Source organism: Pleurodeles waltl, chromosome 6 (genome assembly GCF_031143425.1).
Source record: "Pleurodeles waltl isolate 20211129_DDA chromosome 6, aPleWal1.hap1.20221129, whole genome shotgun sequence".
Classification (NCBI taxonomy): domain Eukaryota; kingdom Metazoa; phylum Chordata; class Amphibia; order Caudata; family Salamandridae; genus Pleurodeles; species Pleurodeles waltl.
Window position 1 is genome coordinate 1,576,331,085 of NC_090445.1, and position 24,629 is coordinate 1,576,355,713.

At 42.6% G+C, this 24,629-nt stretch overlaps 1 protein-coding gene across 2 annotated transcripts in view; it reads left to right on the plus strand.

The window, feature by feature from the left end:
- TOR4A (torsin family 4 member A) overlaps positions 1-24,629 on the plus strand; it is a 148,132-nt gene that overhangs the window by 56,370 nt on the left and 67,133 nt on the right. The window contains exon 1 of one of the 2 annotated variants that reach the window (XM_069241346.1): positions 6,352-6,444. The exons of the other annotated variant lie outside the window; for it this stretch is intronic. The gene's annotated coding sequence lies outside the window, so the exon portion shown is untranslated. Of the gene's footprint in view, positions 1-6,351; positions 6,445-24,629 lie in introns of those variants that run through there. 2 annotated transcript variants of the gene reach the window in all.

Genomic DNA, 24,629 nt, shown 5'->3' on the forward strand with positions numbered 1-24,629 from the left:
TCTGGCGGTCCCAGGACCACCAGACTCGTAAAATGGGCCTTAATGTGGCTGTCTCTTCCTGAAACCATTTTTTCCAGTGATTCAGTTGAAGGTTCGCTCTGTTGTTTGTCTCTGTTTATGTGCTCTGTCTCCTGAGTACCCTCATTTCCACACTGTTTTAAAATTGGCAAAGTGTCCCCCTCCGTAAGAAATCTTTAGCTGATGCTGGATTTCTTCAACAAGTGTGCCCAGTTTCAGATCTGCCTTCTCTAGTGAATGTTGTGGAACCCTGTTTCTGCGCAACTGTGTCAGCATATTTCTATTAAATAAACTCTTAAATAATTTTCACCTGGGGTTTAGACAAAGATATAGCACCAAAACCGCACTGCTGCAGGTCAGTGACGACACAGTTTGCATCCTTGATGCAGGAGACTCATGCCTACCTGTTCTTCTATACTTGTTGATAGACATCATTAAAAATCAGACAATCTGTGTATTCTTTAATTGGTTAAAAGGTTCACTTCCTGTCTAATCTGTCTCAGTCAGTTAAAATCGGCAATTCCTTGTCGAACCTTGGCAAGGCGTTCCACAAGGTTCCATCATGAATCCTATCTTTTTAAATCTATACATGCAGCAACCTGAAGCCATCCTTAGGAAATCAGGGATTCTCTACCATCAATACACCAATAATGCACGGCCGTATTTCAAGAACTCTTCTCCCAGTGATACTTTACATCTCACTCTCAAACACTGGCGACGATTTAGGAATGGGTGACAAACCTTCTTACCTCAACTAGGAAGGCCAGCATGTCTGTGTATTAAAGGATCGACTTCTGTAGCATTGTCATTTGTTCTGGCTATTATTGACAACACTCAACTGATAAGCTTCATGCTGGATCAGTAACTAAATATACAATGCGAAATGGATGGCATGACTAGAACAGCACGTTTCCAGTTGCTGCTGCTGTTGGTAATCAGACAATTGACACCCGAGTAAGATCTCAAGGACATTGTGCAAGCGCTCATCCTGAACATGGTAATACACCCCTTAATAAGCTGCAAAAGTTTATATTGCGCCACTGAGCGAAGCTTTTCTCATGGAGGCCAAGTGTGTAAATGGCAGGAAAATAAATCAATCGCATCAGTCATTTGTTATTGTTGCGATGGTTGCACACTGCAGTCAGTAGAGTGCAGTACAAGATGCCATGTTTCTTCCACAAAGCCTTACACAAGGCCACTCTATGCCCCTCCACTCTGCACCACTCCACTCTGTGCCATCCTACTTCACCTATGCCACTCTACTCTAATCCCCTCTGTGCCACTCTATTCTAGTTGGACTGCACTCTACACCACTCTACTACACTGCCCCGCCACTCTACGTCCCTCCATTCTACTCCCCTCCACTCTATACCACTCTCTAGTCCTCCACGCTATAGCACTCCACTCTATGCCACTCCACTCTATGACACACTACCATACTCAAACACTATGATACTCTACTCCACTCTACACCACTCCACTCGAAAACACTCTACTCCACTCTATGGCACTCTATTCTACAACACTCTATGCTGCTCCACTCCACAACGCTGTAGGCCACTTCACTCTAGGCCACTCCACTCCTCTCCGCCACTCGACTCTACACCCATCCACCCTATTCTACAACTCTCCACTCTACAACACGCTATGCCACTCCACTCGATGACACTCCTTTCTGCAACACTCTATGTCACTCAACTCTACTGCGCTCCACTCCACTCCTCTGACACTTTAGAACAATTTTCTCCTTTTAAAGCAACTCTACTTTACTTTACTGCACTGTCCACTATGCTACTCTATGAAGCTTCACTCAGTGCCCCTCCGCTCTATGTCACACCACTCTATGGCACCCTACTCCACTCCACTCTACAACACTCTACTCTACTCTGTGCCACCCTACTCGAATCCGCTCTATGGCACTGTACACCACTTAACTATAGGCCACTCTACACCAATCTATGACTCTACTCCACTCTACCCCACTCCACAACACTCTATGGCACTCTACATAATTTCACTCTATGCTACTTTACTCCACTCCACTCAGCTCCACTCTATTCCACTCTACAACACTTTTCTCCACTCTACACTATGCCACTCCACCCTACAACACTTTACTCCACTCTATGCCCCCCACTCTGTGACCCTCCACTCTCTGACACTCCATTTTTTGCCACCATGCTCTCTATGACACTCTACGCCCCTCCACTCTATGCCTCTCCACTCTCCAAACCTCCAATCTATGACCCTCCTCTCTATGACACTCCACTCTACAAGACTATGGGGGTTATTCCAACTTTGGAGGAGGTGGTAATCCGTCCCAAATGTGACGGATTTACCACCAGCCGTATTACGAGTTCCATAGGATATAATTGACTCGTAATACGGCTGGTGGTATATCCGTCACTTTACCGTCACTTTTGGGACGGATTACCACTTCCTCCAAAGTTGGAATAACCCCCTATATTCCACTTTATGAAACTCTACACCGCTCTACTCCATGACACTTTACTTCACACTATGCCCCTCCATTCTATGCCCCTTCACTCTACAACTCTCCACTTTCTGACACTTAATTTTATGCCACTCCATGCTCGCTATGACACTCTACGCCACTCCACTCTATGACCCTTCACTCTCCAACCTTCCATTGTCTGTCACTCCTCTCTGACACTCCACTCTACAAGATTCTGTTCCACTTTATGACAATCTACAGCCCTCCACTCTATGACACTTTAAACCACACTACTCAATGCCCCTCCACTCTATGCTCCTCCATTCTGTGTCCTGCCACTCTATGCACCTCTGTCTACTCCCAACCACTCTATGACCCTCCACTGTACGACACTCCACACCACTTACGCCACTCTATGCCAATCTACACCACTCAGCTCTTCACCACTCTATGCCACTCTATGCCACTTTGCACCACTCTAGTATTCAACACTCCACACCACCCTACAACAGTCCACGTCACTCTATGCCACTCCACCCTTCACCACTCTATTGTACTCTACTCTATTCCACTCAATGCAACTCTATCCCACTCTATGCCACTGTACTCTACTCACTCTACAACACATTTCCCCATTCAACTCCACTTTACTCCACTCTGTGTTACACCACTCCACTCCACCCTACTGTACTCAACAACACTTCACTCTACAACACTCCACTCAACAACTCCCCACTCTACAACATGCCATTACATTCTACTCTATCCTACTCAACTCTGTCCCACTCCACTCCACGCAATTCCAATCTACAACACTTCATGATAGTCCACTCCACAACATTCCACTCCACTCTGTGACACTTTATGATACTTCACCATACAGCACTCTACTCCCTTCTATGCCACTCCACTCTGACACTCTACACCACTCCAAGGCGCTCCACTCTACAACACTTAATTTCACTCTATGCCCTCCACTCTACCTCAGTGCCACTTCTCACTACACCCCTCCACTCTATGGCACTATAAGACACTCTACAACACTCCACTCTATGATACTTCACTCCTCTCTATGCCACTCCACTTCATTCCACTCTGCAGTACTCTACTCCACTGCACTGCAATCTACAACACTTTACACCACTCTAAGCTATGCCGCTCCACTCTACAACACTCCAGGACACTCCACTCTACTCCACTCTACACCACTCCATTCCACTCTACAGTACTCTACTCCACTGCACTGCAATCTATAACACTTTACACCACTCTAAGCTATGCCACTCCACTCTACGACACTCCAGGACACTCCACTCTATGCCACTCCACTCCACTCCACTCTTCACTGGTCTACCCGACTCTTTGCCACTCCACTCTACTTCACTACATGACACTCTACCACCCTCCACTCTACGTCCTCCACTTGACAGCCCTCCAATGTACATCCATCCACTCTATGACACTCCACTCCACAACACTACTCTATGACATTCTACTCTCTGACACTCACTCCATTCCACAAAACTCCACTCCACTTTACAACACTCTTCTCGTCTCTATGCCACTCCACACTATAACACTCTACTTCAGTTTATGCCACTCCACTCTACACACCTTCTCTCTACACCCCTCCACTCTATGCCCATCCACTCTACTCCACTCTATGGTACTCTGCTGTACACATTCTATGCCACTCTATGCAATTCCTTCTATGCCACTTTACTCCACTCTACACCACTCCACTCTACGCCACGTTACTCCACTCCACTCTTCGACACTCTATTTTGTTTCACTCTATGATACTATACTCCACTCTGTGCCCCTCCATTCTACGACCCTCTATTCTGTGCCCCTTCACTCTATGCCACTGTACACCACTCTACACCACTCCTCTCTACTCCACTCTACACCATTCTACTACATTCAACACCACTCTACTTCACTCCACAACATTCCACCACTCTATGACACTCCAATGTACAACGTTCAACAACACTCCACTCCACAACCCTCCACTTCTCTCCAGTCTATGCCACTTCACAACACTCTACTTGACTCCACTCTTTTCCACAGTATGCCGCTCCACTCTACGCCACTCCACTCCACTTCACACCACTTTGCTGTATGCCAGTAACTCTTATCGATGCTGAAAAGCAGCCATGGTGGTGTCCAACATGGCTTACACACATAGGAGAAGCCAATAGCTCTTGCATAGGCGAGACCTATTGACTTTGCCAATGCTTGTTTGTCCATGTAGTCCTTCTTTTCCTTAAGTACTGAACTAATTCCCTTCTATTTAAGCTATCCCGCTCTTTATTGGTATGCTTTCTACTCCTGCTTATGAGATACGTTGTGCCGTTAGCATTAAGTTGGTGTCATATGTAGTGTGAACGAAAATGTAATGACTGCTTGGTTTTCCTGCTGGGCTCATCCTAGTACTAAGCCCTCAGTGTTTTATTTCCTAGTTAGAATGTCGCCCCCTACATCTGCCTTGTGTGTGGTGTTGAGCTTAGGCAGTCAGTAATGCCACTGTTTTAAGGTTGCTGTAAAGGCTCTCCCTGAGGTCTTCTATAAGGTGTCATATATGGATTTCAAGAGTGGCTGTAATCAGTCTGAGCTTCAAGTGGAGCCTAGTTTAGGTCGACGATATGGATGAAGCATTTTAGATAGTAAAAGTCATGCAGGTGAACACCAACCAAGCCTGAAGCGAGGTGGTCGGTCTTATGCACAAAAACAATAAACTTGACACTTGTATAACGCACTACTCACCCGTTAGGGTCTCAAGGTGTTGTACGCTTACTGCTGTGGAACCCCGCCTGGCTCTTCCCTGTGAGGCGGTGAAACCAGGCATCCAAGGGCTGTCAGGGCCGTTGTGGAGATTAAGCAAGCTATTGCCCAGAGTTAGAGTTACAGCGTGGTACCCATTAATTAGATTAGGCACTGAGGCAAGAATTATCTGGTCCAAGGGAATTGAGCCCAAGCCCCTCCGAGGCGGGAATTGAACGCTGGACCCGGGCCAGATCTCTGCTTCAGGGTCTGCCACTGTAACCATTGTGCCACACTTCTCCACAATAGACTCCAATGTAGTGTGAAAAAGTGAATCCTAGGCATTATTGTCCACAAGTGAACTTGAAAATGAAGTAAAAAGATTGCCCAATAAAGGTCTTGTCCTTAAAGTACAGAAGAAGCTATGAATGCAAAAAAACTGGAAGCGGACTAGTGTCGAATGTCTCCTATCTGCTTGCGAACCTTGGCAGCCCTCTTTGAATGGTGCATTTTCATGACATCAAACTGAAGGAGCGCTTAGAAGCCACTCTGCTTGTAAAGAGCCTATTGGCTATTCCTGTGACAAATGAATCAGCGGAAGAAGGCTTTGTGCTACACATATGCCATGGGCTTGAATCCTGACAGAGCTCATTCAGCTTTTACTCTTTTTTAGGTCAATTAATAATAGAACCTTTCATTGAAGTGCCTAAAGGCATTTTTAGTTTTGGTGCGCGCAACGTAAACCCTAACTACCTACATTCTACATCCTAGATAGAATTTCAACAATCAAGTTCATTGGATACGCTATTATTGTTCACAACCTCTGCAAAAACACCAGGATTTATTACTTACTGTGACACTCAACACACAACACAAAGAAAAGCGACAAGTTTCGTAATAGAGAGCCACAAGAGTGGAGCCTTTATTGCAAGTGCCGTGCGCTTGCTGGGCGTCAGCCATGTTTTATTGACGTGTGCCAGAGACGTTGACAGCGGTTTTTTAGAGGGGCATTTCTGGTAAGGACTAGAAGAGGAAGCTGCATTGCCACTCCCTCCGTCACTTCCTCGCTGAGCGCAGACAGACCGTACTCATTGAGTTTTCCTATAGTTCATTGTTAGATGGTAATTTAGGCTGAATGGATTTCTTAGGTTCGCGCCATTCATAAGAGAGCAAGCCATGGGAGAAGCTCTGTTACTAAAGAAGAGGTGAGCGTAGTCATTTGTATTCACTTTTATTTCTTTATAACTGTTTTTTCGTTTAATTGATTTACTTCTGTTCGTTTTGTCGGCGTCTCTGTGCAACTTCAGTTGCTGCTATAACTGGTAATTTGTCATTCCCTCTTTCCTTTGTTTCAATATTTTTACTTTTTTTGGTGTTGTCACTGTTATTTCACCTTTGCCTCCTTCTCTTGTGTTCCATCCAGATCTTCGTTCTTCTTTCTATCCCCGATTTTCCTTCCATTCCTTTTCCCGTTCTCAATGTATTCTTTTTATATTTTATTTTGTTTCATACTCTCCATTTTCCTCCATCTGCTACGTTGTCTTCTATTTTTTCTTCTACGTTTTCTTTCGTGTTTTATGCTTCTTTCATTCTTGTTTTATATTTTCTCGCATTTGGCTCTCCTGTCTTTCACTTTTTATGATCATTTTCTGTTTCTCTCGCATCATGCTTTTATCAATCACGCGTTGTAACTTACACTCCAAATATAACCCTCTTTTCCACTTTAAAACTTTTATTCTTTTCTTTTTTACTTCTTTCCTTCCCTTTATTTTTCGTTTTTTTGTCATTCTTTCTGCACCTCTTCACACTGAATATTTGTCTCACAAACAATGTATCTCATTTCTTTTTTAAACATTTATGAAGCTCTGAGCATGTGGTCATCACTGATTTTGGTATTTTGCAAGCAGAAAAAAGGTTCCTATTGAAATTAAGTAAATAGGTTTCTTCACACCGACCAATCTTACGCTCCACCATGCCACCCTTTAATACCACATTATAAGATACATAAATCCTCCACACCATCCAACAGCACAAGGTAAAACATTACAAAACCACTATGTACCATCCCACAAACCGTACCACGAATAGCCATAAAAACACAACTCTACGTCCTTTTACTGCACAAAAAAATCATACTCCACCACTTGGTGTGTTAAACAGACATGCAGTACATTGGGAAATGAAAAGGGCTGTAGCTGAACCGAAAAAGTGATGTTTTTGTGTTACTCTGGGAGGAGGAGTCAGTGGTCTTGGAGTACTGCATATAGGAAAATGTTCACTGAACTTGTGTAGGGCGTTATTTGCAGCTTGGCAGATGGAACACTCCATCACAAACACAACTGATTTCTCGTCTGCTGTATTGCAAGTGCCATAAGCTATGGTACACTTGTAGTACTGCAGACAACACAACCACCACATTTGAAAAGGGGTGTCCTGTCTGTCAAACTCTACATCAGACCCATAGTTCCCCTCTTGAGAGGCCTTTGTCTTTCTGGGGAGCAGAATCTCATTGTGTTGATACTTATGAGTGTTAGAGCATCAGAGTGTCTGGAGGGCGATACCACACTCACACACGCCAGAGACACTGACTACTTGAATGTGTGACTATCTTCCCACCATATTACCAGTCCAAGAATGGATAATATATGCACTAATTAAGGATAGGGTAAAATAACACAGACCCAAGAGGCTGGTCAGGAGACACATTTGTGGAACCTGGAAGTGCAAGTTCTACCACGGTAAGGGACCTACTACTCCAAGCAGAATCAGCCTAGATAGGTGGCTTCTACTGACTTGTCTTGGAAGTATGTAGGGTTTTTCCACAGTGTTTCAGACCAGACTAGACCCATACCTGTGTATAATGGACAGGAATCCACAAATATTGATTCCAAGAGGAACTGTAGGATGAATTGAGGATCGCAACCCCCACACATAGAGCACAAAGACCACCGCAGATTATTTGAATTGGGTGTTTTGGGAGGATAACACATATGAAGTGATAACTGTAACATGTTTTTGGCATGATACGGCCATGTGTCTTTAACCACAGCATGCTGTTTTGTAAAGTTAAGGTTGAGTAGCATAAACTCCAGTAGATAAACCATTCTTGCAATGCAGATTTATAGGCAGGAGTTTCATCATTATATAAATGATGATTCTTACTGCACTACATATCTGACCTCCCGCTCAACAATTCCCTCTTCTATCCATTGTCATCATTCATGGGACCATAGCTTTCCAGGATTTTTCAAGGAGCAAATGATGGCCCTTTGTGATGAAATGAGGGATCGTGGTCATACAGCCCTCTCTGGGATGGTGGGTCAAAAAAGGCATGGGCATCCTGGATTTCAGGTGCTTTAGAGGAGACGGTATGCATTAAGCCACAGGAAACCTGCAACTGAGTGGGACGGTGGGCTTCACCTGTTGCAGGAGTTACATTAGAAAGTGTATTGTAATTGGAATTGTATTTATATAGCGCTTACTACCCCTGATGAGGGGTCAAAGCGCTATTCAGAGAGTATCACGCTACTCCGGAACCCAAGAGAAATTAGTGGTGGATTAGTATAGGGAACTATGAGTACAGTATTAGCATTATTATGAAATAATATGAGCAGAGGATATGTGAGTTTGTTAGTTGGATTGACTAGAGTAATGGAGGGATATAGGAGGGATGAATCCAGAAGTGTTAATTGGGAGTTTATAGTAATAGGACAAGGCTTGGGATGAGTAAAGGAGAGATGGAGAAGGGAAGAGTCTGTGGAAAGGGGTTAGGGAGAACATAGTAGCAGGAGGGGTTTTGGATGAGTCAAAGGTGAGATAAATGAGGGTGAATTTAGTAGGATAGTTTGGGAGATCATGGTAGTAAACTGAGGTTTGGGGTGAGCTAGATGTGGTAGAGAAGGGAAGAGCTTAGGAAGGGTTATTTTGGAGATGAAAGTAGTAGAATGGTTTTGGGATGAGTGAGAGTGGGGATGGAGGCTAGATTGACAGAGGTAGGGTGATGGGGAGACAGAGTAAAGCTTATGGGAGAGTAAAATGTATATATATTTTTTTATTTATTATTTTATTTATATATCTATTTTTATTTTTTATTTTATTTATTTTTCGTATTTAATATAATTATTTATATTTTTAATTTTATTTATTTTTATTTATTTTTGTCTAGTGCAGTAGGGCTGGAGTAATAAATAAATAGATATGTAAATACATAGTAAGGGAATATATGTTCAAGGAATATAATAATGGGTATAGTAATATGAGAAGAAAAGTAGTTTTGTATAAACGCAGATGTTCAAGATTTATAATATTTTAAGTTAATTAATAAGTGCACTTTTCTAACATTCATTTATCTTTTCTCAATTTTTGAATAGGGAAATGCTTGCTGTTAAACAGTTATAACATTTGCTTATTGTGATATAAAAAAGAAAGCAGGGACTCATAAGTATCTAATATAACAACTTATCTAGGAGCTATGAATTGACCTATGAGCATAATCCAGTTTAGATAATACAAGCGAGACAGTAGCCTGCACCTTGTGTGGAAATCCGAGGTGGGGAAAGATGCATTGCAGAGTCTTCAAGGTGATGACGCTTGATTGTGCTAATTTGTCCACTTGGGCATTCATCGTTAACTTGGAGTCTATGGTAATTCCAAGGTTTTTAACTTCCTTGGACATTTGAGGAGTATGTATGTGGGTGCCAGGCCTGGAGTAGCAGGAAGTCATGCTTAACGGGCATGGACTAAGCTGTGTGAATCCCATTGTGGCAGGTCAAGATAGAAAAATGTGGAATCCAAACACTGCGAATTACAGCCTCTTGGGTCTGTGTTATTTCTGCTTGGAGGTGCACTGGTAGGGCTGTGTCTGCATCCCAGTAATGGAATTCCATGGAATGATGCGAAAAAGTATTGAGACAAATCAATAGTCCTGTCCTGGAATCCTGGTCAGTTTGGAGGATGACTCCATGAAATTCACTCTTGCCACTGGAATAGGCTCACCAGTTTGAATCCAACCTAGGCTAACATCCTTCTCAGGTCAGTTTATATAATGCAATTTAATTTGGTACTAGTTACACCTGTTATTTACAGCGCTTAAAAACACCAGAAGTGCACAACAAAGAGCGCTGTAATAACCCGTAATTATCATTGTAATAGCAGGAAGGTCTTCTGTTTGTAATGAGGTGAGTTTATGGAGCTCCTTGTTGACTCCATTGCAGGACAAATAGAGGTGTTGCAGGTCGGGATAATGTGGATTACAGTGAAATGAAGATGAGGTGGTGTGTGCCAAAATAAAACGCTCTACCAATAATCAGATATTATTTAAAGATGACAATACTACGTTTGTAACAATGCTGTTTTATTGCATCTAACTATATTTCATTTAAAATAAGAATTCTGGCTCTGGTTAAACCATGATATGCTCCCGGAAGCAGGCATCCACGTTTTTACGACAAAGGCAAGTTAATCTTTGTAAGCACATACAATGCAAATGTTTTCAGAAACTGCAGTATCACTTCCCCTGCGGTTTTTTATCAGGTCTGGTGCCTCAAAATAACATACTGCAGGGACCAGTATTTATTCGGGTTCAGTCTGGGCTCCAGCGCTTTCTTTGTTATTTTTGCTTCTGCATCATGGGAACCTCATACACAAGCACACAGTCGGGCCCCTGGGGACTAAATATATTCGTTGTTATCACACAATGCACAATGGCCCTCGGCTAAAAACAAACAAGCTAAAATTAAACTTCTCTGCACACTGTATACACCAAGCATTGGCAAAGCCAATAGGTCAGGTGTGGGCTGCCAGCCCTTTGGATTTATAAATAGTTGTTTTATTTTGCCTGGAAGTTTGCAAAACATTTTTGATGGGTGAAGCTTCTGGGCCCTTGTCAATCTGTAAAAAAAAAAAAAAACACAGTGGCTAAAAGCAAAAATATATTTTGGTCTCGAAAAGCACACGTTGCCATAGCAGTACCTACCACTGAACGGAACTACTTTATCCCTTGATATGCTCCTTGCGAAAGGGCCGAATGCTGTCACTTTAAGTGAACTTACTCAGTGGTTTGCAGACCCATTGCACTATGCTATATGGTCTAATGTGTAGGACACAGTAACAGACCAATTGATGAAGAGGGCTGGCTGAAGGCCCATATAAATATATCAAACAGATAATGCTACGGAAATCAAAAAGGACTTGGCTAAAGCCAGACCTCAGACTACACCTCTCCTGCCTACAGAACGTAAGAAAAGCTTTGTCTTCTTGTGTACCCTCGTGGATAACAGTTTATGGGCCCTTCCTGTCTGTGGCAGACCCTAAAGCATATTCTAAGCTTTGCCAGCTCAGTGGCATAAGGAAACTGAAGGGGGGCCCACTGCAAAGAACACGGAGATGGGGCTTTTTCTGGACTCACTCAGGTCAGGTGCTGTGCTCAGGGGGCCCCCTGGAGCTCAGGAGCCCCAGCGCACTGTGGGGGCTGCAGGGACCTTTTTTTACGCCACTGCTCCAGCTCTGTTTAAAAATTCCCTTCTGATTCCTGCCTTGAAGGCAGCAATCACAAGCTGCCTTTGAAGAGATTCATCCCCCATTTTAGCTTATAGCCTTTGGTCATCTGCCTACCTTGGTTAGCTCGTCTAACTCATTTTATGTTCTAAACCAGGAAATATTTCGCTCCAGGAGGGTTAGATTCATGGCAGCTTTTCAGGATAACCTTCCACTGTGTAGAGCAGCTACATCCAGATTCACTACACATAAGGTAATTTTATGTGGCTTTTGAGAAAATTGGCCATGTATCCCTTCATCCTTAACCTCTGGTGCCAAGTCTCAGGGAGAACAGTACCATAAGGCCTTAGGTACTAAGGGTTTGCCCACTGGACCACAAGGTCTTTCACTTAGCTGCACAAAAAGGTTGTAGATTCCAGGATTGATATTTTCTTTATTTGAACCCTGTCAACCCTATCTTTATATCTGAGTACAACGAAGAAGCACTGTGTGTGCCACCCGGCTCAGAGGTCAGCTCCTTGGTAAATATGTTGTCTATAAAGAAATAGTTTACATTACGCTGGAGCTTATCAAAATCTTGCCCAGATTCAGGTCTGAGGTGAGCACTGGAGAGCTTGTCTATGCATTCACTCCCCTTTGCCTAAACATATAGAAGGCGAGAACCTGTGCGTAACAGTGGCGTTACTGTGGTGTTCTGAGCAGTAACAAATTGGCAACAAGAACTAAACTCGAATTGCCCATTGGGTCACTAAGAACTCTGGGTGAAAAGCATGCAATTGTATGTTATTAACGACCTCCTGTACCCACACCTACTACTTACATGTACACAAGGGTACACAAGTGATAAATGAACCAAACACACCACCATACCCCATGGTACGTGAACAGTAACATTTCTAACTAGTGTTCTGCCACTTATTCCAAACACCCTCTTGATATATTCCTTTCCCCAGCCATTGGTATTATAATATTGGAACCAAAGTATCATCTGACAGAAAGATCATGCCTTTATTATTGTTCACAAAAATATTACCCCGTTTGAGTTAATGATAGAAAATCTACAACAAATGAAATAATATTTTTGCAAATTAGATTTAAGACAAGAAAATTCTGTCAGATACATTTGTGGAAATGATATTCAGAAATACTTCTAAAAAAACTCCCTGGTGCCCTGCCACCCACCACACCACCTGAACAACCCCTCCTTCACATTAATGAAAAGAAAAAGAAATACCTGGTATCCTGCCACCCTCCTATGCTACCCGATGCACATACTCTCACCTTCAAACCATGTGCTGTGTTCTTCACTTTCAGCCAGAGAGCCAACACTGTGCTGACAGTGCTCTGTGAAAGCCACCCAACAGGGTGCCCTCAATTTCTCTGTCACACAAAATAAAAGGGGTTTTAGTCTTTTCAAATACTTCTAAAGATAGGGTCCATCATGCAAACAGAAACAAAAAAAATCCAGTCAATCATCGATGATGAGATGTAAATATATATATATATATATATGTAAATATATATATATATATATATATATATATATATATATATATATATATATATATATATATATATATATATACCAGTTTCTCCAAAGCCTTCTAAGCACATTTCACCCACATGTCCAAAGCTGAATGCTTGTGTAGTACACCCTATGGAGGATTTTAAATTGCACCAAGTGTGAACTGATAGCTGTTAGATATATGCAAATGCTTCTTATCATGTCCCATTTCCTGATGGGCCATGTCATTCTCCACTAAAACATTTTCCAATCTAGCTTTAACTCATTTCAATTTTTCATATTAGGAGATTTTATTATGTGGGCAGAGGGGGGGCTTATCACTGCCCTTAGAGAATTAATACGGCAGAGACACTCCTCCCCGTGGTATAGTACTGCACTAAAAACTTCAAAGCAAGCCTGCAAGAAATTGGAAAGACAGTGGGGTAAGTCTTACTCAGAGGAGGATGAAAAATGTCTAAGAATGCCCTCAATGATTATAAGAAGGAAGTCTGTAAGACAAAAGCCTATTGTTATTCAAATGTAATTCTTGAATCCCCTAACAATGCTAAAAAGGTCTTTGAGATTATGCATGAACTGACTAACTCAGAGTTTACAAAGCAAGTAGTAGAACTCTCTCAGGGTCCATGTGACAATCTTGCAGACTTTTTTGATAGCAAATCACAAAGATATAGGGACTACCCCTATAACAACAAGCTCTGTTCCCGCAGCTATTCATCCCGGCCACATAAGTAAGCTGGAAGATTTTGAACCATTGACTAATGAGTGTTTCGGAGCTCTAGCACTGTCTACTAAACCTGTGTCATCCCTAAACCCGTTACCACATAGAATCTGGGTGGATATGGCAGAAGAATTATTTCTTGCAATACTGAAAATTAGTGATCAATCTCTGGAAGTTGGTATGGTTTCCCGAGTCTGGAAAAAAGGCCATAGTGAACCACTTGCTGAAGAAACCCTCAGCGGACCCCCTGGTCCTTAGTAACTATAGGCCTATATTACGTTTGCCTTTTCAGGTAAAAATCTTGGAATACTTTGTGGGCAAAAAACATTCCCACCATCTGGAAAAACAAAATCTCTTGGAGAAGGAGCAGTTTTGGTTCGGACCAGGCCATGGTACAAAATGTGCTCTGCTCCTAGTCATGGATGAGCTCCAAATGAGGTTTGACAGTGGCCAGTCAGCAGTGCTGATATTGCTTGACCTATCAGCTGCTTTGAATATGGTGAACCACGAGATTCTACTGGCAAGACTGGCCAGGATTGGGATCAGCAGGACAAGACTAAACTGGATGAGTTTTTATTTGTCTAGCGGTATCTATGCCTCCCTACTGCTCTGACTATAAAATCATTGAACATGGATTTCTACAGGGATCGGCACTTAGTCCAATCCTTTTTAGCATCTATATGAGGCCCTTGATAACTCTCATCAAGTTAGTTAACATTGGGCTGCTTAACTACACTGATGATACCCAAGTGATCCTGTCCATCAAAAGTAACAAACCTGATGCTTTGGCCTCTTTTCATTGCTACATAAATGATATAGACCAGTGGTTTCCAACCTGTGGTCCGGGGACCGCTGGGCTCTGCGAAGCCTCCTCAGGGGGTCTGCGCCTGCCTAGAAAATTAAATATGATTAACAGATAAGGTCCCCAGATTTCAGTACTGACTCAGTGGGGGTGTCCTCGGATTCCAATAATGATTCAGTGGGGGTCCCCGGGATCCAGTAATGATAATGTGGGGATCTAGGGAAGTCAAAAGGTTGGAAACCACTGATATAGACAATTGGCTAGATTGTAACTCACTAAAATTCATTCGGGATAAAACCAAGTTTCTATGATGTCCAGCCACAAAAAGCACCTGAAACTTCCCTCGAATTTCCGGCCACCGACCAAAGAAACCGAAGTACAACAATCAGAAACAGTACGCAATATAGGAGTTACCTTTGACAACAAGCTAACCTTAGAGAGCCACGTACATAAAGTGGTAGCCACTAGCTTTGCTCTTCTTCGAGGTTTAAGGAAGCTTCTACCAGTGTTGCCATAGCATGCTAAGACTCTGATCGTGAGAAGCTTGATTCTTAGCAAGCTCGACTACTGTAGCCCACTATTACTCGGAGTACCAGAATTTCTACTAAAGAGATTGCAGTGACTTCAGGCCTCAGCTGCAAAGCTGTCTTTGAATTGGTAAAGGAGATCATCTGCTTCCTGTGCCATGAAAAAATTGCACTGGCTTCCAATAAAGCAGAGAATAACCTTCAAATACCTGTGCATAGTTTTGAAACAATCTGGGGAAAGCATCCCTTAACCCTACAAAAAAAAGACTAAAAAGGTATGTCCCAGGAAGGTTCCTCCATTTTGCAATGGCAAATCTCTCTTGCATTGCAAAATTCTGTAAGAAAAGAAAAATCTATCGAGACTTTATGGTTAGAGCGAGAGCGGTTCAGCTCTGGAACAAGTTTCCTGATGCTTTGAGGTCTTCAATGGAGCAACTACACTTTAGAAATGTCTTTACCCGCCCATAACAACAGTGTCCACTTTGATTATATACAAGCTTTCAGTGCCAGGGTACCTGTTAAGTGATAGTGTGATATATAAATGTTTTAAATAAATTAAATAGATTATTTAAATAAATATGGATTTCAGGCTACTGAATTATTTTTGTTCGTAGTCCATAAGGGCAGTAAATATCAGCAGCATTGTTTTTTGTAGCTATTTTAGCCTCTACCAGCCTCCCCTTAAGTGGGGACACCTCTAGCATGCCCATCAGTGCCTTAATGCAAGAAGTAAAAGCATGCTGGAGCTGTTAGTTTGCAGATGGCAGGATGCTTTTAACCTGTATTTGGTTTGCAGTTGTGTAAATGGTACTTAACATGTGAGAACTCAACTGAGCATAAAAGGAGCTTTATTAATTCAACAAAACAGTAATGTGGTGCACTATACTAAACAAATATGAAAACATACATGTTCAGACTAGACAGCACCGTACTGAGCACTACATAGCTCTGCTTAGACACTAATTTAGTATACACATTTCAACAGTAGTTAAGGGTACAGTAGGTACACACTGTGTACCTTCTGTACACAGCTTTAAAACACATCTTAACTGTACTGAAATATAGAAGTTGAGGCGGTTTTGAAAAAAAACATATTAGTGCCATACAAAATGCGTATCTAAATCTGAATGGTCATCCCTATCACTGGATATAGCTAAGGTACTTTGCTTTGTGTTATAATAACTTTTCCTTTTAAAAAGAAGCTCATGTGTTGTGTTTCTGCATTTTTTAGATTTTATTCCTTATGTGCTGTAGCTTGGTGCAGATGTAACTTTAATATCTGTTGAAACCTTTATTTTTTATCTTAAAATAAATATAAAATTACTTGCTTTTCATGTGGGACCTGCTACCACATAATTTGCCTTTTTGTAGCAGTGTAAGCAACAATTGTTCCTTTTAGTTGACCAGGTGAGACCTACTTTTGTCAACATCAGATGGAGAAAATCCAGGTATGACCCTGCTGGGAATAAACAGGTGTCCTGTGGGGTCATATGGATCCCTCCATAAAGCACCGTTCTCTCACATGTAACCGCAACATACAGATGGATGTTATCTAAATTAATGGAATGATGCATTGAATGTTCTTTTGTTTATCCCACTAAAAAGATGCAACCTTTTTGACTTTACCATTAATTTATTTTTTGTGTGGTGCTGCATCTTTTGAATGGACTCACAGCAAGAAAAAAATAAACATTTCTACTTACTTTACTTGGAAAAACAAAATCTTTTTCAGAGAATGTCTGTTATATCTCTGTTTTCCACGTGCTGAATTCCTTGGATTGTGAGCCTGCAGTCTCTTTTGTTACAGTGAAGGTGTTTAGGATACCCGTGCTGTTCATTTGTGTGTGATAGCAGTTACCATCCCTGCTGACTTTAAAACTGTCCCTAGGCCTGAAAGTAGCCCACGTCAATGGCGTTAATCATTAAATTACATAACTAAGCTGTGCCTGCAGAACTGCAGGCCTCTGTGAAACATTAGGGAAACAAGCACTGGCAAAGCCAGTAGGTCTCACCTACATGAGCTACTGGCTTTGGCAATATTTTGCAGCCGCGTTGTACAGCAGCATGGATGCTTTGCAGTGTGGCTACAACTAATTTTAAAAAGTGCATCAAAGCAGCCAGGGCTAATGTGCTGTTTTGTTTTTTAAAAATGCATTAGCAATTTTTTATTATTATTATTTTTATCCATGTTGAACCAGCAGCCACTCTGCTATACAGCATGGCTACAGATCATTGCCAAAGTCAGCAATGCCCATGCTGTAAAGCATGAACAAAATGTAGTGGCAGAGCCAATAGTCCCAAAGGTGAGATATAGTGGTATTGCCAGTGCTTGTTATGTCTCAGCACAACATTCTGAGCATATCAGCTAATCTCCCCATGCGTGAAAAAGAAAAAAGACATTTGGCAAACAATCCTTTCACGTAAAGAAAGCAATTGTGCCCATGTCTTAATGAAAATATATTTGGAAACAGATAACAACTGTTGCCACAGTAAACATCTGTTTGAAAGGAAAAATTGTTTATTTGAAGTGTGTGGCATGTTAAAACATAACTACAAATGACAAGGAGTTCAACAAGGAAGACTGGGAAGAATTAAAAAAATAAAAGTAGTACCTCATTCAGCATGATCACTGGAAGGACAGCAATCAAGCTGAAGCAATCAGTTCTTGGTCCATGCTCCAGCCAAGAGAAGAGGAAGTGAAGTTAGCAAGCACTGGCCAATTAGAAAGCAGCAATAAAGCTAATGAATGTTAAGCAATAGGTGGGCTGCAAGTCCCTCGTTGTATACCATATCTCCTGTAAGTGAGTGCTCATGCAGCACATGTGCTGTAGCAGGTGAGACCTAAAAAGAACAAACACTCATTTTGCAGTTCTGAATGGCCTTTTTGTGAGCCAGGGCTCTTTCCTGGGTGGACCAGGCAGCTCTGCCCACCTTCTACAATGGGGCCTAGTTATCAGGGGTCATGCATCCGGATTTTCTTACAATGGGTCTGCGCTCCAGTTGTTTCCTGTTTTGCCACAGTTGTTTCAGCGTCTTCCTGGTGCACATCTCTTATGGGAGCCATAACGAGGGATCTCAAGATGGAGTGAAACTGCATACACCAGCAGAGTAAAGATGGGGGTTCTGTGGGTATTTATTGTTGTCCCACTATGAAAAGCATTCCACTCACAATTACTACTCATAATTCCTGAGGATATTTGTAAGTCAAAATCTCACTCCATTTACCTTTCAGCACAAGTCTGCAAAGACCCCCACAGACAGGGGAGATGTCCTGCTTGCTACGGATCACTAGAGAACTGGGGAGGGGGCGGTTCACTGCCAGAAAGAGCATGGGCTTCGGGGGCTCGGCGCTTCCATTTCGTAAAGTTCGAACAGAGAATAGTTGGGCTTCGAAACCTGTGTCTGTTCATTCATACATAACTCTGTTTTCGAATCTGGCCCACTGCTGTCCATTCGAAGCTTATTTTGTGATCTCCAGTTCTGTCAGAACAGCCTGAACAACATGTTTGCTTCTCGTAACTGTTTATTCAGACGTCTCCTCCATTAAACCCCAGCCAATACCTTGCGTTCAGTGGCCTCCTGTTTACATACCTAATTCCTCTACTCTGGGCCTTTAGTTTAAACTATTTCCTTTAAATAAATAAGTACGAAAATGAGATGCATTAGCAGGATTATTATAGTATTCGTGGATTCTTTAACAAATTGAACCGTACTCTTTTTTTACGGATATGCACTTGGGAAGTTCATGAGCAATGGAAGGCAATTTAGAAACAATATAGATGATGCATCTTAAAAAGCCTGAAAACATTGATTTTTCTTGGACAGACTCATTGCACGTTCTTCAGTGTCCTGCCACGTATCCCTATCCATCTAATTCAGGCTTTTTTCCAACGAGATAAAATGTTCCAGGGACATTAAAACTAGTTGCTACAGCACGCTCCTGATTGGACACTTCAGGAAGCCTGACATTAAGACGGGAGTCCCTATCAAAGTTATTAATGACCTAGGAATATTCATCGCTTGTGCAAAATAAATACAGCCAATGGCTTGCATTACGTAGTGTACTCCCATTGGTTTAAATGAAGTAATGATCTGGTGAGAATAAATCGTAAGAGAAAATCAAAGGACTGCAAACATGATGTCATGGCAGTATATGATCAATGACAAGTCTGTGATTTACCCTACCTTTGGCCAGTCTCCTTGATCCAACAATCATTACTTTTTCCTTGCCCGAGTTCAGCGTGAAGGGCTCCACACTCAGGCCCTCATTACGAGTTTGGCAGGCAGCAGAGGACGCCCGCCATTCTCTTTGTGCCGTCAGGCCGCCCGTGCGGCCTGAACCCCACCGGCCCTATTACGAGTTCACCGCAGGGTGATCGGGCGGAAACAGAATTTCTGCCTGCTGGCCCTACGGGGGACAGGGCCTTAACATTGACGCCGGCTCCTAATACAGCTGGGGGCCAATGTGGCGGTACGGCAGGTGCAGCAGCACCCGTTGCGCATTCCACTACCTTTAACTTGGCATGGGCAGTGCAGGGGCCCCCATGCACAGACAGCTCTGTCGCGCATTCCACTGCCTGAATTACAGGCAGTGGAATGCGCAACAGGTGCTGTTGCACCCGATGCACCGCCACATTGGCACCGGCTTCATTAGGAGCCGGCGTCAATGTTAAGGCCCTGATCACCGCAAGGCCAGTGGGCAGAGATGCTGTTTCTGCCCACTGGCCCTGCGGTGAACTCCTAATACGGCCGGCAGGGTTCATGCTGGGTTCATGCCGCACAGACGGCCTGAAGGCGGATAGAGTTTGGCGGGCGGCCTCTGCCACCTGCCAATCTCGTAATGAGGGCCATATTCTTGAGCACAATAGGACATTGGTGGTAGAACGATGTCTGTTATTTGTAATGGTGAATAATATCTATGGAGCCTCCAGAACGCTCCTTTTGCCTCTCGCTACACTATACCAGTAACCCATTTCATATGAAGTGCAACCTAGATTGAAGAGACCTCTGTGGGATGCATCACTCTTTGTTAAGGTTGATTTGAAAGGGCTACATGTTGAATTCTGTCCTGCTGATGCAGGCAATCCAGGCAAGTTATCCCCATTATGCATCAATAAGATCCCTCCCGGGCCATAGTAGAACCTCCTGGAGGCACTACTGATAACATCTGACAAGTCAGCTGTGAAAAAAGCATACACACACACACATATATATATATATATATATATACACATATATGTATATATTCACAGTTTACAGGGACTTTGTAGTTAGGCTTACATTTTAAACGTACAAAACCATATAAATTCAGTAGTTATAGGTAGAGTAATTTCAAGTAACAATAACTCGTGCCCGAAGGGAATTATAATCGCGCCCCCACCAGAACACTGGTAAGATTTATATGACAAGAAAAACATCAAAGGTGAAATTATTAAGGGCATGGGGAGTTTGCTGAACAGATATTACAAACCAATTAAATTGTTCTTAATGGTAAAAAACTGATGAAAATCAACGCGCAACCACTCAGAGGTGACAATAACACAAGGCTGACAACCATTTTAAAACAAATTGTGTATCATGACTCTTTACCAGGGAAATCTATCTAACAATATTTGCCTCTATGTGAACTTGTATTAAGTACCTAGGGGACTCCTGCACCAAAGCTAGGGGGATAGGTTAACAGTACGCTGTCCCCTTTTCTTTTTTTTCATTTTCTTTTTTTGTTTTTTAGACTCGGTTGAAGGCGAGTCTCAAAATAGCTGCCAACACTTCCTGATTGAAGTATTGGCCTCCAGTGAGATCGCTGCACGAGATCAGGAGGGTTTAGGGTTTGCAAAGCCTTTCCACCCAAACTTTTAGCATTTTTTGTTAAGCTAATGGCCTTCAAAACCTGGAGAGTTTTCTCAAAGGTTGTGGGGATTAGTGTTGTTTTTTCTGCCGCTCGCTGCCATATTTTTGCTGCTTTTAATGGACAGAAAAAAGGACATTACACCATCTTTATTAAATAGGGTGGGTGTGTAATGTCCTTCTTTCTGCCGCTTGTACTCTGTGAGACAGTCAGAGGAAGCTTTCCCTCAATAGAGACAACACACACCTTACAGTTTTTCCATTTCTACATTAGGTGGGAAGACCAAGAGTTTTGTAGGTAGGGTACTCCATCATGTTTGCAACAGATTATCATGTCTCCCAGATTCTAAATCAGGAATGATATGTGATCTGAGTCTGCCTCAGACAGTTCTGGATTAAGATAATCACATTAGATCTATGGAATTATCTGTTTGATGTGGGCCTGTGCTTTCATTGTGTTTATATCACAGTGATGTTTGTACTGGTCAAAGAGAACAGAAGCCCTATTGCAGCTACTTTTGTGCAATACAAAAATCCTTTTCAGACATGCACATATGGGGACAACCTATCAAACATGTCAGTGAGCAACATACATGTTAGGTCGCAGCCTACCAGACAGCCCAGCTGCCTTGTTTGCTAAAGACATGTTGGGGACTTTCGGAAAGTTGACCTGGGAACGTATTCCACTCATTGATTACCATTGGCTTTGTGGTTTGTAACTCACAACTTCTGGCTTTCCATTTGCTGGCTTTATTTGCTTTAGGCTCTCCAGGTTCAGTTCATCCCTCTAGTTGCCTAAACCGTGTATTCTGTATTCTTTCACAAAGTTGCTTTCTGTAAACAGGCATTTAAATCTTGTTCTTATCTTGTCACATATGCTGTGCCATCATAGACCAAGGCCAGATGTCAGGAGCTGTCTTCCAAGGAGTCTTCGTTACTTTTCTTTCTCTGACTTCAAAGTGAGAGGACTATGTGACAATCTTGCTGGATACTGGGGGTAGGAAAGTGTTTTTCTAGCTCACAACAACTTTTACATGAACTGTGCAACTATTTCAGAATATATCAGAATTATAAACACACAAATCAAACAGACTTGTGTTATTTCTGAAGTGTGTTGGAAACAAATACTTTATTATGATCAAAACGAATCATTAAACTAAGTGATGCAATTTCCACACATTTTCATCTGTGCACTGTTTACTTTTATTATTAAACTGAGTGTCATTTCAATTGAAAATGGGTTCTCCGTAATAGCAGTGTACTATCACACCATGAATACTCCAATCTACGCAGCTCTGCTCTACTCTGCACTACCCCCCACCACTGCACTGTACTCTGCACCACTCTACTTTACTGCACTTCGAGCCACTCCACTCTAAGCCACTGCACTCTATGCCACTTCACACTATGCCTCTCTACTCTACCCTGTACACTGCACTCTGTGCCAATGGAATCTTAGCCACTCTACTCTATACCACTGCCCTCTTCGCCACTGCACTCTACACAGCTCCAGTCTAGGCTACAACAATCTACTTTGCACAACTTCACTCTACACCACTGTACTCTGTCACTCTGCAACACTGCACCCTATGCCAGTATACTATACATCAATGCACTTTACTCTGTTGCACTCAACTCAATGCCACTGCACTCTACACCAATCAACTCTATGACACTCTAATCTACCCTACACCACTGCACTGTGCCACTGCACTCTACACCACATTATACGGAATTACACTCTATGCCATTCTGCGTAATTGCACTGTACCTTGCACCACTCCAATCTTAGCCACGTCACTTTGCTCTGAAATAATCTACTCTAAACCACTGCACTCTATACCATTCTACTCCACTCTGCACTGCGCCACTCTATATCATTGCACTCTACGTCAATCTACTCTTAACCACTGCACTCTATACCAATGCACTCTACACAACTGCACTCTGACACTACACTCCATGTCACTGCACTCTAGTCTGCATCACTGTACTCTATGCCACTGCTCTCGACACCACTCTACTCCACACCACTGCACTTTGACATTCTACTCTGAAACACTGCGCTTTCCCCACTCTAATCTGCACTTTGCCACTCTACACTGCTGCAGTCAGTGCCACTGCACTCTATGGCACTGTACTCTTGCATCACTCTACACTTCTACACTGTATGTCACTCAACTCTACTCTACTCTGCACCACGACCCTCTGCATCACTCAACTCCATGCCATTCTACTCGGTACCTATCTACACCGCTGCACTGTATGCCATTGTACTCTACTCTATGCCACTGTACTCTGGGCCACTCCACTCTGGGTCACTCCACTCTAGGCCACTCCACTCTGCAGCACAGCACACTACTATGCACCACTTTAATCGACATCACTGCATTCTACAATGCTGCACTGTACGCTGCTGAATTCAGTTGCACTGCACTCAATGTCACAAACCTCTACACCACTATACTTTGTAACACTCTACTCTGATGCACTCTACACCAGTCCACTCTACTCTATTGCACTCCAGTGTATGCCACTCTACATGACTCCACACTATGCCACTCCAATACACATCACTTTTTGCCACTCCACTGTGCAACATTCTATTCCACTCTTCTTCATTCCTCCGTACGGCACTCCAAACCACTCTACTCGTTACCTACGTTTTAGCCATGCTGAACCGCAGCCATTCTGGTGAATTTGCCAATGCTTGATAATATTGAAGTGGCATTTGCAATGCATTAATACAGCATGTGACAGGATCTTGCCATCCCTCTCATTCCTCGTGTCCCTCTTTTCTCTCATTCTTCGTCCTTTTTTTTAGTTTCTCTCTCCTCTGCCTTCAAGAAAGGAATAAACAAGTCCTATTAAACAGTCCACTTGACAGTTCTCTGGTAGCAGCTCACAGTAACTAGTCCAACGAGAATGACAGAAGTGAAAACTAAGAACAGTACACATTCCTGTTGCTAATCATGGTCTTAGGGAACACCTAGAAGAAGCCAAGTAATGTGCACATGTGTATGTTCTATGCATATAATTACCTTTGTTATTAATTTGCAACCCATTAAAGCACGCCACTGTCAACATTGATGTAGCCCGTGCTATATTAAAATTCTAATAAATAAAAAAACTCTCATCTTTCGTGAACAGCATTTTCTTCCACTATCAAATTCCATACTCTCATTTTGCCAGCATCTTTACTTATCTCACTACCTCTGTTTAATTTGTCTCTCACCTTCACCTGACAGACGGTGGGAAGCAGGGAGCAGTTCAAGCCTTCTTCACTAAACACAGATAGAATGTGCAATAGCCAAGCACAGGGGCAGGCTGACCATTTATATTCTAGGGTGAATGTCAGGAGGGCCAGGTTTTCTTAAAGACTTTGGCGCCACTCCCCCGCTTGTTTAGAGCTGCCCCCTTCCTTGCTCAGGAAACCCCGCCCCACCCTTAGTTGCATCTCCAAAGATAAAACAAGC